This window comes from Budorcas taxicolor, chromosome 6 (assembly GCF_023091745.1).
Source record: "Budorcas taxicolor isolate Tak-1 chromosome 6, Takin1.1, whole genome shotgun sequence".
NCBI lineage: Eukaryota > Metazoa > Chordata > Mammalia > Artiodactyla > Bovidae > Budorcas > Budorcas taxicolor.
In genome coordinates, this window is record NC_068915.1 from 56,722,233 (window position 1) to 56,738,251 (window position 16,019).

Consider the following 16,019-nt stretch of genomic DNA (forward strand, 5'->3'; position numbering starts at 1 on the left):
TCTTCTCAAATGAGTCGGTTCTTCACATCAGGTGGCCAATATATTGGAGTTTCAGCTTCAACATCAGTCCTACCAATGAACACTCAGGACTGATCTCCTTTAGGTTGGATCTCTTTGCAGTCCAAGGGACTCTCAAGAAACTTCTCAAAACCACAGTTGAAAAGCATCAATTCTTCACTGGTCATCTTTCATTATAGTCCAACTCTCACATCCATACATGACCACTGGAAAAACCATAGCCTAGGAAAAACCTAGATGGACCTTTGTTGGCAAAGTGATGTTTCTGCTTCTTAATATGCCATCTAGGTTGTTCATAACTTTCCTTCCAAAGAGTAAGCGTCTTTTAATTTCATGGCTGCAGTTACCACCTGCACTGATTTTGGAGCCCAAAAAAATAAAGTCTGCCACTGTTTCCACTGTTTCCCCATCTATTTCCCATGAAGTAATGGGACCGGAGGCCACGATCTAAGTTTTCTGAATGTTGAGCTTTAAGCCAACTTTTTCACTCTCCTCTTTCACTTTCATCAAGAGACTCGTTAGTTCTTCTTCACTTTCTGCCATAAGGGTGGTGTCATCTGCATATCAGAGGTTATTGATATTTCTCCCGGCAATCTTGATTTTAGCTTGTGCTTCCTCCAGCCCAGCGTTTCTCATGATGTACTCTGCATAGAAGTTATATAAGCAGGGTGACTATATACAGCCTTGACGTACTCGTTTTCCTATTTGGAACCAGTCTGTTGTTCTATATCCAGTCCTAACTGTTGCTTCCTGACCTGCATAAAGACTTTTCAGGAGGAAGGTCAGGTGGTCTGGTATTACCATCTCTTGAAGAATTTTCCACAGTTTCTTGTGATCCACACAGTCAAAGGCTTTGGAATAGTCAAGAAAGCAGAAATAGATGTTTTTCTGGAACTCCTTTGCTTTTTTGATGATCCAGCAGATGTTGGCAATTTGACCTCTGGTTCTTCTGCCTTTTCTAAAACCAGCTTGAACATCTGGAAGTTCACGGTTCACATATTGTTGAAGCCTGGCCTGGAGAATTTTGAGCATTACTTTACCAGTGTGTTTGAGGATGAGTGCAATTGTGCAGTAGTTTGAGCATGCTTTGACATTACCTTTCTTTGGGATTGGAATGAAAACTGACTTTTTCCAGTCCTGTGGCCACTGCTGAGTTTTCCAAATTTGCTGGCATATTGAGTGCAGCACTTTCACAGCATCATCTTTCAGGATTGGAAAGAGCTCAACTGGAATTCCATCACCTCCACTAGCTTTGTTCATAGTGATGCTTCCTAAGGCACACTTGAGTTCACATTCCAGGATGTCTGGCTCTAGGTGAGTGATCACACCATCATGATTATCTGTGTCATGAAGATCTTTTTTGTACAGTTCTTCTGTGTATTCTTGCCACCTCTTCTTAATATCTTCTGCTTCTGTTAGGTCCATACCATTCCTGTCCTTTATTGAACCCATCTTTGCATGAAATGTTCCCTTGAAAGGAAAAGTGAAGTCGCTCAGTCATGTCTGACTCTTTGTGACCCCACGGACTGTAGCCTACCTGGCTCCTCAGTCCATGGAATTTTCCAGGCAAGAGTACTGGAGTGGGTTGCCATTTCCTTTTCCAGGGGATCTTCCCAACCCAGGGATTGAACCCAGATCTCCCGCATTGCAAGTAGACACTGTACTGTCTGAGCCACCAGGGAAGCCCCAACCTTTGCATGAAATCTTCCCTTGGTGTCTCTAATTTTCTCGAAGTGATCTCTAGTTCTTTCCATTCTATTGTTTTCCTCTATTTCTTTGCACTGATCACTGAGGAAGGCTTTCTCATCTCTCCTTGCTAGTCTACGGAACTCTGCATTCAAATGGGTCAATCTTTCCTTTTCTCCTTTGCTTTTCACTTCTTTTCTTTTCACAGCTATTTGTAAGGCATCCTCAGACAGCCTCATCAGACAGAGTCACTTTTCTGTGGAGCAAAAATCAACATAACATTGCAAACCAACTATATACTTCAATAAAACTAGAAAAAAAGAATATTACATTTTGGGGACTTCCTTGGTGGCTCAGTGCTAAAGAATACCTGCCAATGCAGGAGACACAGGTGATTTGGGAGGATTCCACGTACCATAGAGCAATTAAGCCCATGGGCCACAACTATGGAGCCTGTCCTCTAGAGCCCGTGCTCTGCAATAAGAGCAGCCACCATAATGAGAAGCTCACACACTGCAAACAGAAAGTTCACTGCAATTAGAGAAAAACCCTGGCAGCAACGAAGACTCAGCACAGCCAAACATAAATAATTAAACAAAGTATATGACTTTTTTTTTACCCACTAGAGTTATACATTCTATACTGCTAAGTCGCTTCAGTCGTGTCCGACTCTGTGCGACCCCATAGACGGCAGCCCACCAGGCTCCCCCATCCCTGGGATTCTCTAGGCAAGAATACTGGAGTGGATTGCCATTTCCTTCTCCAAATACATTCTATACTAGAGGAATGGAAAAAAAAAAACAAAAACAGCAAAATAGAGCTTACAAAAGAAAAGATTCAAAGAAATGTGATGGTTATCTTCAAATATTTGAAGGACTTCAAAATGTATTTTCTCCTGGGTGAAGTTTCAGGAGACTGATGATATTATCAGTAAGGGAAATTATAGAGTTACATATTCTTGGTAAATTAAATCAACAACCCAATCCTACTGGTCAGAGTCTTTCAGCAAGGGAATGAACTCAGTATTGATGGATTAAGCTCTGCCACTAGAGCCTGGAAGAGAACCAGCATTAAGTGCTACAGTAGCTGCTCTTCAGTTTGGCGAGACAACAGTCCATGTTCTTTCTAATGTGCTACCAGAATGGCATACATTTTCACAGTAAATCAAAGCCTCAGCACATAAAGTTGAGAGTTGATCTGAATAAGAATCTAAAAGACTATCAAAATAACAAGAGCTTTAACCTGTATCTTAACAGAATTCAAACCAAAAAAGGACTTGCAGAAATATATAAACACCCTTAACAACTTTGCAAGTTTTGTTTGAACAGTTGTGCCTTTTATGTTTTGTAGAAGCATTTACTCAACTCTGAGACTAATCGATGATAAGATGCTGCCAAGGGTGATACTGGTTCTATCACACATCCACAGCAATAAGATTTGCAATTATGTGAATGCATTCTTATGGAAAAAATAATGATAAGAGGCATTCAATGTTACACTGGAAAAAAGTTTTGTTAAAAAAGAACATAGCATTCTCGTCATGCTTTTCTGTGATGAAGACATCCAAGTGACAGAGTTGTAACTGAAAAATCATTTCTTTTGTATCTTATCTGCTCTTAACAATGGATGATTAATACCTGGAGAAGGAAATGGCAACCCACTCCAGGGTTCTTGCCTGGAGAATCCCAGGGACGGGGGAGCCTGGTAGGCTGCCATCTATGGGGTCGCACAGAGTCGGACACGACTGAAGTGACTTAGCAGTAGCAACCTGAAGTTATTTAATGAAAGAGTTTTTATATGATTTTTAAATTTGAGTTGCTAATTCAGTAGTTGCAGGGATCATTTTATGAGATATCTGATAGAAAAGTTTTAAAACCCAGAAATATTCATAGGTAATATTCAATTATTCATAACTATGTCTCTAGTCATTATTTTATTCTCTATCCTTACTGACACTGGCTTGAGTAATCATCAAAATAATTACTTCTATCACATTGGAGGGCAGGCATTATCACCTGAAGACTATTGATACAGAACTAGAGTGATATATTCTATTGATATAGAATATAGCATCAATATTAGATCAAGTAGTAGGAAACCTAACATCTTCAATTAAAACAATTCATTACAAAAACACAAGTTAACACGTATAAATAGGAATGAGGCTGCTAACAATCTTCATTATGATAACAAAGTTAATTTATATATATAATTACTTTGGTAAATGCAAAGAAGATATAATGGAAAAAGTGTCAAGTACTTCTAGAGGTCAGTCATTGGCAGAATTTAAAACTGGAAATCAGAGTCTCAGTTAATACAGTTTGTACAGTTAATACAGTTTTGTTTCAAGTGAAAGCAATACTTTAAAAAATAAATTTAGCTGCATTACTATTTTATCTTTTATATTAAATGATTCTCATTCACTTGGTAGTAATGATAGGGGTGCCAAGTGGGAAAGTAGAAATATGCAAGGTCTTTTGAGGCTCATCAACCCAGAGTAAGTCCATACTTAAGGGTAGAGAAGTGGAATGAACCCTCCGATAAAATCAACCTGAAAAATACTGTTGCAAGGACTGTGGATACAGGAATGGTGGAGAATTGGGGCCATTCTTGTGCTTCATCCCCTCAAATGGAGCATGCTCTAAAAGAACCACCTGAAGATTTTGGCCGTTATCTTTTGAAATGTCAAAAGTTCAGCTGGCACATGACTCATTGATGAAAAGAAGAAAATCAGGGCTAAAGAAAGAGGAAGAGAGATGACTCCAGAGGGAGAAAACTACACTATCTTGTTTGTGGTGACAAGTAGTCATGTTTTTTGTGGGACATATGTAAACCCCTCAGAGTTATACGGAAAGGTCTCCTTCAGGTTAGTCTATTACGGAGTGGATTGCAGAAAAATAAGAGCAGAGGGGAAAATATAAGTAGCCAGAGAGCAGAAAACTCTAGTCAGAGTAATCTAATAGTTGTATCTTAGAAAAACAAAACAAAACAAAACAAAAGTTAATCCCTAATGTAGAAAAAAAGCATTGATCACAGTCACCCACAGAGCATATCATACTAGATTACAACTCTAGTAGTTAAGTAAAAACTTCCTGACTCTATGAGTCTTGTGTTCTTAGTTTCAACCCTATAATATATGAGGCAACAAAATGATTGGGGATGAGGAATAAAATAGAAGAGCAAGGGCAAGTGCTAAAGAAGAGAACATAACAGTGAGTAGCTATGTGAGTAGCTAGAATACCACCATTTCTGACCACCTCTTCCACCACTGCCCTGGTCCAGAGGATTAACTCTTAGGACTAATTGTGCTCACACCCTCCTTGCCCATTACAGTCTATTCTTGACACAGCCATTGGGATTCTGTTCAAAATTAACTCCAACCATGTATTCTTCTGCTTATAGAAGATTTTTACTCTTCCATAAGACCATAAAATGGGACTTCCCTGGTAGCTCAGTGTTAGAGAATCCACCTGCCAATGCAAGAGACACAGTTTCAATTCCTGGTCCAGGAAGATCCTACTTGCCTCGGAGCAGCTAAGTCCATGAGCCACAACTATCAAGCTTGTGCTCTAGAGCCTGGGAGCTGCAACTGTTAAGCTCATGTGCCACAACTACTGAAGCCCCCACACCCTAGAGCCAGGGCTCCACAACAAGAGAGGCCACCACAATGAGAAGCCCATGCACCACAATGAAGAGTAGACCCTGATCACTACAACTCGAAAAAAGCTTGGGCAGCGATGAAGACTCAGCAGAGCCCTAAATAAATACATAAGTCTTTAAAAAAACATAAAATGGCTTACAGGCTTGGAGCCAACATGAAAGTGTGCTGCTCAGATGTCCTTTCAAAAATTAATTTGACATCCAGCTGCTCAGAGTATAGTTAGCTGAGAGCTTCTAGCTCCAGGACCTTCATTATCTGCTGCAGCATTTGAGGCCACATCCCTCCCAAGTAGTCCCCAGTCAATGACGTATATATAATGGGGAGCTAGACCTGGCTGTTCCTGATGAATGCAAGACTCTCCTTATAAGCTATCTTAGGTCTGAAACAATGGCCTGGCTGAGAATATGTCAAATATGCGTCACAGTGAGGTCATCTCTGCCTAGTTCTCTCTCCTTTCCTCAGACTTTCAGATATTAGATTCTCACTGCAGTCTGAGGGCTTTCCCTAACAAATTCTGTCCCCTTTAGATACTTTTTAAATGTAAATATGATTGATTTATAATATTATATTAGTTTTGGGCATACCACATAGATTCAGTATTTTTACAGTTTAAACTTCATTAAAAGTTATTACAAGACAACAGATAAAACCCCTGTGTTATAAAATATATCCTTGTTGCTTATCTATTTTATATATAGTACTTTGTATCTCTTAATCCTGTACCCTTAATGGGCCCCTCCACCTTTCCTCTCCCCACTGGTAACCACTAGTTTGTTTTCTACATCTGTGAATCCATTTTGATATATATATAATATAATATATTATATTAATATATTAATATAATATAATTATATATATTCATTTGTATTACATTTTAATTTTCACAGATAAGTGATATAATACAGTGTTTGTCCTTCTCTAATTTCCATCACTTCATGGCAAATAAATAAGGAAACAATAGAAACAGTGAGAGACTTTATTTTGGGGGGCTCCAAAATCACTGCAGATGGTGACTGCAGCCATTAAATTAAAAGACACTTGCTCCTTGGAAGAAAAGCTATGACCAACCTAGGAAGCATACTAAAAAGCAGAGACATTACTTTGCCAACAAAGGTCCATCTAGTCAAAGCTATGGTTTTTCCAGTAGTCATGTATGGATGTGAGAGTTGGACTATAAAGAAAGCTGAGTGCCAAAGAATTGATTGAACTGTGCTGTTGGAGAAGACGCTTGAGAGTCCCTTAGACTGCAAGGAGACCAAACCAGTCAATCCTAAAGGAAATCAGTCCTTTAAGATTGATTATTCATTGGAAGGACTGATGCTGACGCTGAAGCTCCAATACTTTGGCCACCTGATGCAAAGAACTAACTTATTGGAAAAGACCCTGATGCTAGGAAAGATTGAAAGCTAGACGAGAAGGCAACGACAGAGGATGAGATGGTTGGATGGCATCACCGACTCAATGAATATGAGTTTGAGTAAACTTCGAGTATTGGCGATGGACAGGGAAGTCTGGCATGCTGCAGTCCATGCGGTCACAAACAGTCGGACACGATGGAGTGACTGGACTGAATTCAACTTTAGTAAGCATAACATTCTCTGGGTCCACCCACATTGCTGTAAACAACAGAATTTCATTCTTTTTTATGCCTGATTAATAGTCCATTGTGTGTACGTGTATACATATACACATGCAATCTCCTTTATCCATTTGTCTGTTACGGATATGTGGGTTTTTTCAATATTTTGGCTATTGTAAATAGTGCTTCTATAAGCACTGGAGTGCATTATCTTTTTAAATTAGTATTTTTAGTTTTTCCAATTATATACCCAGGAGTGGAATTGCTGAGGCCATAGAGTACTTCTCCTTTTAGTTTTTTGAGGAACTTCCATACTGTTTGCCATAGTGGCTGCACCAATTTACATTCCCACTAATAGTGTTCAAGGGTTCCCCTTTCTACACATCTCCTTCAGCATTTATTATCTGTAGACTTCTTGATGATAGCCATTCTGATCAGTGTGAAGCGATAGTTTATTGTGGTTTAGATATCTATTTCTGTAATAATTAGTGATGTTGAGCATCTTTTCATGTGCCTATTAGCTAACTAAGGGCTTCCCTGATAGCTCAGTTGGTAAAGATTCTGCCTGCAAGGCAGGAGACCCTGGTTTGATTCATGGGTCAGGAAGATCTGCTGGAGAAGGGATAGGCCACCCACTCCAGTATTCCTGGGCTTCACTTGTGGCTCCGCTGGTAAAGAATCCACGTGCAATGCGGGAGACATGGGTTCAATCTCTGAGTTGGGAAAATCCCCTGGAGAAGTGAAAGGCTATCCACTCCAGTATTCTGGCCTGGAGCTAACTGAATGTTTTCTTTGGAAAAAATGTCTGCTCAGGCTCTCTACCCAATTGTGACTGGCTTGTTTGTTTGTTTAATATTAATTTGTATGAACTGTTTATATATTTTGGATATTTACCCCTTTTGGTCATAACACTTGCAAATATTTTCTCTTATTGTGTAGGTTGTCCTTTTGTTTTATTGATGGCTTCCTTTGCTCTATAAAATCTTTAAGTTTAATTAGGTCTCATTTATTTATTTTTGCTTTTAATTCTGATAAATGAATTCAGCAACGTTTCAGGATACAAAATTGAGATACAGAAATCTGTTGCTTTTCTACAGTTTAATAATGAAGAGTCAGGGTCAGAAATAGAAAGCAAAAACAACTCCATTTAAAATCAAATCAAAAAGAATGAAATACCTAGGAATAAACTTAACCAAAAAGGTTAAGTACTCTGAAAACTATAAAATACTGATGAAGTAAATTGAAGATGACACAAAAAAATGGAAAGATATCCCATGCTCTTGGATTGGAAGAATTAATATTGTTAAAATAGTCATACTACCCAAAACAATCCATCTCTGTAACCTATTTCAGGCTTCCCAGAAGCTGCCAGGGGTAAAGAATTCGTGTGATAATGCAGGGGATACAAGAGACGCAGGTTTGATTTCTGGGTCAGGACAATCCCCTGGAGTAGAAAATGACACCCCACTTCAGTATTCTTATGCTTCCCTGGTAGCTCAGATGGTAACGAATCTGCCTGCAATGAAAGAGACCCATGTTCAATCCCTGGGTTGGGAAGATCCCCTGGAGAAGGGAATGGTTACCTACTGCAGTATACTTGCCAAGAGAACTGCATGGACAGAGAAGCCTGGTGGGCTACAGTCCATGGGGTTGCAAAGAGTTGGACATGACTGAATGACTCACACTTTCACTTTCACTTTTCTTTCTGTCAAAATACCCATAAAATTTTCCATTGAACTAGATTAGGAAAAAAAAAAAAAAACCCTAAAATTCATATAGGACCACAAGATCCCAAATTACCAAAGCAATATTAAGATAAAAGAACAACTCTCCACATTAAGATAAGGACACATCACTTATCTTCTCCATATAACTCTCCACATAACTCTCCACATCACTCACTCTGCTTATCTTCCCTGGCTTCCTCACCTTTGAATGTGCCAAGCCCACTCTCTGTTTCCTCTGTCTAGAGGTGCTCTCAACCCATTTATCAGCATGGGCAACTCTTTAACATTATTCAAGACTTTTTCAAATATCTATTTCTCCACAAGGCCTACTAGACCAACATATTTATTTCTGCAACCTGACTTTCTCCCACCACCATGCTTAGTACTTATGTTCTCTCTTATCTTGCTCAGCTTTCTCCAATTTCTGTAACACATAAGCTGAATTTAAGCTCTTTATGGGTAGGGTCTCTATTTGGATAAATGAAATATCTCTAACAATATGTGTTTGCCATGAAACTATTTATTTTAAAGTTCCTCTGCTATGCTACAGCTGCAGCCTACCTATTGGAAAAAAAAGAAAGTGAAGCTGCTCAGTCGTGTCCGACTCTGCAACCCCATGACTGTAGCCTACCAGGCTTCTCCATCCATGGGATTTTCCAGGCAAGAATACTGGAATGGGCTGCCATTTCCTTCTCCAGGAGATCTTCCCAACCCAGGGATTTAACCCGGGTGTCCCGCATTGTAGGCAGACACTTTATTGTCTGAGCCACCAGGGAAGTTCTATTGCAGGCGAGCTGAAAATGGGGAAGGGAAAAGCTTTGAACTGAGTAAAAGGAAGAAACTTTGACGGCAAAGTATTTTTAATATCTGAACTTGAGATCTAATTTATCTGAATGTGACAGGAAGACTATGCGATTACTAAGGTATTGTCAGGAATGGATCAGGGAGAATCAAAAGGACAGGGATGCAAAGTTGGCGGGGAGGAATAGCTGCTTTCTGCTTGTAGAAATTCAGTTAATTCAACAAATAATTTCATACACAAAGCAATTACATTCTAGTCAGATCTTTGATATACCCAAGGAAATAAAATGAAATACAAAAACAAAGAAAACTATAGAGTCAGAAGAGTTGAATCCAAGTTCAGTCAGAAATGACTAGTTGAGCAACCTAAATTGATTTCCTTTCTTTCTGACAGTCAGATTTCTCATATGCAAAATGGTGATAGTTACACTTAATTCACAAAGGTTTTGTGTAACCCTAATTTATTCACTTTAGGTAAATGTAAATGTGACCTAGGAATTATAAAAATTGAAATATGGCCATAATTTGAATTTTAACAAAAATGTTGATCCTTCCAGGATCATTCCTGGCAAATATTTTTTGGCTGATTCATATTGACAACAGGACAACTTATTAAAAATTCTGACAAGTATATAGAAAAGGGAAAAGAAATAGAACAGTTTCCTTTATTAGAAGTCTATTTTCCTTCTGTATCACCCTCTACATTTTTTGCAAGTGACCCCTATCTACTTTAGAGATGATAATGGATAATTAGAAGTATGAGAATGAATCAAAACTCAAAACTCGTGTATACATACATGCAGAACTATTGAAGGGCACAAGATTTATTTTTTTCAAAAGGGATATGATTGAAAAAACAAATTGATTAAGAGTTACTTCGAAGACATGAACAAGGAAAGTGGGCTCCAAAGAATTCACAATTTAGCATGACTATTTAAAAGATGTTTTAATTGAAAGGTAAACTTCAAATTAAGGAGTGACTTGTTCAGCCAATGATAATCATTTGAAGAGGAACAGACACTTCAGTATGTTTGAAGGGTAGCTATGATTCTTTGTTCTGACTCACACTTTGAATATTGGGTAGTTCTGAGTAGATGATAAAGCATTAATAGTACAAAAAAGAAGAAATGTCTGTTTTCAGTAATTTATTTTTGGCTCTCTTGTTACCTTAGTAATAATCTTGCAAGGTGTTTAAATCCTGTTCATTTCTAAACACAATTTTGTACTCATTATAAAAAAGACAAACTATTTCACACATGAATTCTTTTCAATATCCCTAAACCCAAGGCAAAGAAATGGAAGGAAAAAAAATTGCTCATTGATGTCAGATGATTCAGCTAGTTAGAGTCTATGTGTTTGACCAGTTCTTTTCCTGGATTAACCAGTTGTTAATGGACACAACTAGTAAAAGTTAACATAAATTACTGGCAGTGATGAATTATCCAGAACTAAATCATTTTTAAACCAAGAGGCCATGAATTATTAACATTAACACAACAGTGGACCAGTCTAACAGCACACGTACCAATGCTGGAAAACAACTGAATTGTCAGGAATGCCAAAATATTCTGAGTTAGATCAAAATCTTTGAGCACAAATAAGGACAACTCTAATAAAGACAATAACAAAAAGTCAAGAAGTATTCCACTGTAGTTAAAGTTGTCATGAGTATACATATTTTTTTAATATTTAAAAAAATTCTCCACAGAAAAACAGAACTTTTATCTCTCAATAGTTCCGTGTGAATTTTATGGAGCATTTCAATTTAATTCAATCTTCTAGTCCTAAAGAGCAACTGAAGGAGATGCATCATTGTATGCAATAATATTCTCGATACTTCACTCACTTGAGGTATATCTCAAGTCCTATTCCATCCATTCTTATTTATTTCAGCCAATTGGTGGACTCCTTACTTTCAGGACTCTTTACTTTCAGGATAAATGAATAGTGATGTAAATTACTTGCTTTCTGAAAACTTATGGCACTTGGGTCTCAGTTACCTTGTGAAGAGTAAGAACATGGAACTTGGAAAGGGCATCTAACTCTCCACTGGAGATAACAGGTTGAAGAAGCAGCCCTGAGGAAATGATAGCAGTGATGGATAAACATGAACTAGAGTAAGGTAAGCAACAGGCTGGGATCAACCTGGAAGGAAAGAGCTGGGGGGAGGAGATGATCTTCAGTGTGCTCCAATCTGTGCTAAATTAGAGCTCTACCCTCTCTGGATGTCTGCTCTGTTTCCCTCAAGCTAACACAAACAGTTGCAGCTTCCCAATGTTGTAAAACTGTTGCATGCTTTTTTGTAAATCATACTGCCAATTCTCTATTCTCCATCAGTCTCATCCAGTGTCCAGCACAGAGCTGTGCACAAAGAAAGTTCTCAATAACCAATGCGTTAAGTGAAAATGGAAACTTCAAATTAGGAATCTTTAAAAGATCATATATCACTTTCAAAAAAAAAAAAAAAACACTGTGAAGACATATTTAACCTATGTCTTTATACAGATTTATCCCAGCAGGTATTTGACTGAATTCTCCATCTCCCTTCCTTTCTTACTACTGAGTCCATGATGCTAATTTCTTAAATAAAGTTTAACAGAGATCAATGCTAAACTGCCTTTGTTGTTTCCTCAAGCAAGAAAAGGGTAACATGGCTTAGGGATAAAATTGACTATTTTTAACCCCTAAATTGTTATTCCATGTTGAATGCAGACATTTTATTTTCTAAAGTTATTTAGGGAAACTTTTAAGAGAAAAGGTGCTGCTAAGGTATGTTAGCATCAATCATGTATTTTTCTGGCATAAATACTAAAGCTGGAAAAGTAGGTATAAAAAGTAGATACATCTTTAGACACAATTTTTGGCTTTATTGAGAATCTCTGTCTGACATTTAGCCTTTTTCAAAGCAATTACAATAATAAAATAATATGCTTATTATGAATGCATTCCTTTTAAAATTTTATTTTATTTGAAGCAGGAAAAGAAAGGATTTTAAACAAAGTGCCCAGTACATACTATTTTAAATTAGAATAATGAATTTAAAGATGGGTGGCCACCTGACCAAAGTTTTCAATATTATGCCAAAACATGTGAGCATGCTGTGATTCTAAAAATGCAGAATTGCTGAGTTAAGTAACATGCAAAGAGACTTGCTGTTACAGTTTGGCCTTCAATAACATTCATTTCTCAAAACTCATAATTAAGTCAAATACACCATTATCATTGACCTTGAGGTTGGTTAAGAAAGTGCAAATTTAGAAAAAAAATTAACATAGTAAGTTACTCTTGGAGCTAAAAATGTGAGGAAAAAAACCCTTACATTAAATTGAAAATGAATGCATCTACCTGCAATGAGAAACTCTCCCTTTCCAGGCAATCTCCTCAGGGCCAGATTCATCACTGGTAAAATCAGGTCACTTCTAACTTCTCAGAATTTGAAAATTCTATGAGTAATGAATCTACATCCTTTCCAGTTATATGACTTTGTACTAAGACCCTCCTTTGGATAAGAATGAAGGGAAAGAAGCACATATAGAATCCTTCCTTTTCTCCTTTCTCTCTGCTCCCCTGCTCCAGGGCTCTGGCAGTATGTTGGCTGACAGCCCTCTTTGAACTAGCAGTGGTCTAGCTTACAACCTTGTCTCTATTTACTCAAATGTGGAGGATTATGTGGGTACAGCAGACTATGAATCCACATCCTGAGCAGTTGACATGAATGTATATGGTAGGACTGCTTACTCACTAACCACAGTTAGAGAAGCTCAACAGAGCACTCAGGTATGATGAAGTCAGTTTCTAGAAGGCATCACACCAGTTTCCTCTGGGTGTTTAAACACTTTGTTTACCTCAGTACAGAGAATTAGAAACTTTGGGTTGTTTTTTCCCCAGTGTAAACTAAGATTTCTTAATTTGTACTAGAGCTATGTCTGAGCAAGTATTTTCCAGGAAAAATCAAATGACCAAAATAGGAGCTATTGATAAAATCTACAGTTTTGATTCTTACTTTTTTAACCTGCCTAAGTTGCTCCCAAAAAACTGTCAGTTGTATAAAATAATGAACATTTTGCTTTCCTAAACCCCTCTTTGAGACTGTTCCATTTTATCCGATTACTCAGTCCTCAAGGACATAACTTTAATTCTCAGAACAGGTGTTGCAACACAACAGGTAGAAAATCCATAGCACGTGATAATCAGTTATTCTGAAATGATCTTCATATTGTACCAACACAAATAAGCTGTTTAAATTCGCTTTGTAGTGGCATCTGTTGTTAGCAGATTTAATACCTGATTGTCATATCAGGATTTCTAAATCCTTTCATCCAGGAAATACTAGGACCATGGTTTAGTTAAATTTTGTGTCTGATAAATCCTTATCCTCAGATTCAGATTTCCCTTGGAGAGGTTATCATCTTTTTACCCTCTCTTAGCTTATCCTTTTCCAGTCAAAAAAAAAAAAAAAGGCAGAAGCACATTCTGGTTACTTTAAGTCAGGGAGACATATTTTAAATACACATGGAAAAGCAAGGAAAATCATACACCCTGGAAATGCATATTACTGCTCAGGAATTAGTAGTTTCCCCAGGTGTCCAAGAGCTGATGTGGTATCCATGATGAAGAACATGACTCAAAGACACAGAGTAGGTCTTACCATTCTAAGGCTTAATCATTGCATCTGCTGGCTTATGCACCATTTCCAATCATTAGAATTGGATTGGAAATTCCATATTTCACAGTCATGCTTCCAAAAGAGAGGACTGGATCAAACTCTGACAATTGCCCAGACTTCTCATTGGGAAGGTTTCCTTGCTGGCTCAGTTGGTAAAGAATTGCTTACAATGCAGGAGGCCCAGGTTCAATCCCTGGGTAGGGAAGGTACCCTGGAGAAGGAAGCTGGCAACCCACTCCAGTATTCTTATCATCTCAAGTCCATTACTATTTATATATGACCATTCATGGGCATAAATCTACTCTGGCTTCAAGCAATCCTTGTCAGGAAGGGTCACACTGTAAGATTTCCTCAGAAAGAAATATGGGAGTTGTAAGCACTGTGAACCTGTGTAATAAATTCTTTTTTAATGCATCTTAGTGTGAAGATCCTTGCAAGCACTGTGAATGATATGAGGTCCTAGCCTACCTTTAACTAATACATTAGCCTGCCAGTTTCATGGATACCAGCAGAAGACACAAGATTTCTGAGTCAGAGACTATGGCAGTTTATTATTCACAGCAATAGCAGTAGCCAGAGAATTGTCATCTTGCACCTTTTTGCCAAGAGGCAGTTTCTGCAGCGCAATAGAAAGAAGGCAAGGGGACATCCGCACTGGACATCTGAGCTTGGGGAACCTGAATCTTTTACATGGACAGGAAGTTTGCCCGAAGTGTTCCCCAAGGGAGATATTATCTTTATTATACTTGCTTTAATGTGAGTGTTTCTGTCTCCCCAAATATTAAACATTGAAATTATCAAATATGATGGTACAGAGAGATGAGGGCTTTAGGAGGTTCTTAGTTCATGAGGGTGGAGCCTTCATGAATAATAATAGTATTCTTCTAAGAGATCCCACAGAGCTTCCTTCCATGGTGAAGATTCATAAGAAGTCTGCAGTTGGGAAGAGGGCCCTCATGCGACCATGCTAGCAACCTGATTTAAGAATTCCAGCCTCCAGAACTGTGAGAAGTAAATGTCTATTGTTTATAAGCCACTTGATTTTCATCTTTACATGCTCAATTGTGTCTGACTCTTTATGACTCCAGGAACTGTAGCCTTCCAGGCTCTTCTGTCCAAGGAATTTTCTAGGCAAAAATACTGGATTGGTTGCATTCCCTTCTCCGGGAGATCTTCCCAACCCAGAATCAAACTAGGGTATATTTTTGTGGCAACCCAACAAACCTGAACTTCACTGCAGAGAGAGAGAACTCTCTCTGTCTTCCAAGGCTGTCTACCAGACAAATATCAAAAAAGGATATTTCAGGCAAAAGACAGCCAGTACCCCTACTTACAAGACATGCAAAAATGTAGAACTGTCTCCCAGAAGAAGATCCTAGCTCAAAGGATTTATATGAAGAGATATAATTAAATAGAAATGATACTGTCAACAAGAAATATATGAATTGTATAAGAAAACTGAAAACACCAATTGTGAACTACTTTTTTCATCATAGTCACTGCAGAAATCCATCTCTGCTCTCTTCCCATACTAGGACTAAGGTAGAAGACAGATGGACACCGGATTGAACAGCCAGCGCTTGTCCCCTGTGGAAAGATACTCCAAAATGAAGGCCAAAAGAAGTGCTGAGCCCTGGCCAGAAAAGAGATAAAAGGCCATATATTTCTTGTTCTTGAAGTCAAGAAGATCTTCTCAACCACACATGCGTGTGGAAAAGCAGTAGATGATGCCACATACCCATAGACCTCTTTACTAGAATCCATTTTGGCTAAGAGATGCACTCATACACATGGGAGGACACTGAAATATACCAAATATGGACTTAGAACCAGGCAAATTAAGTTGATTGGCAAAAGGAAATCCAGAAGAAATGCCCCATA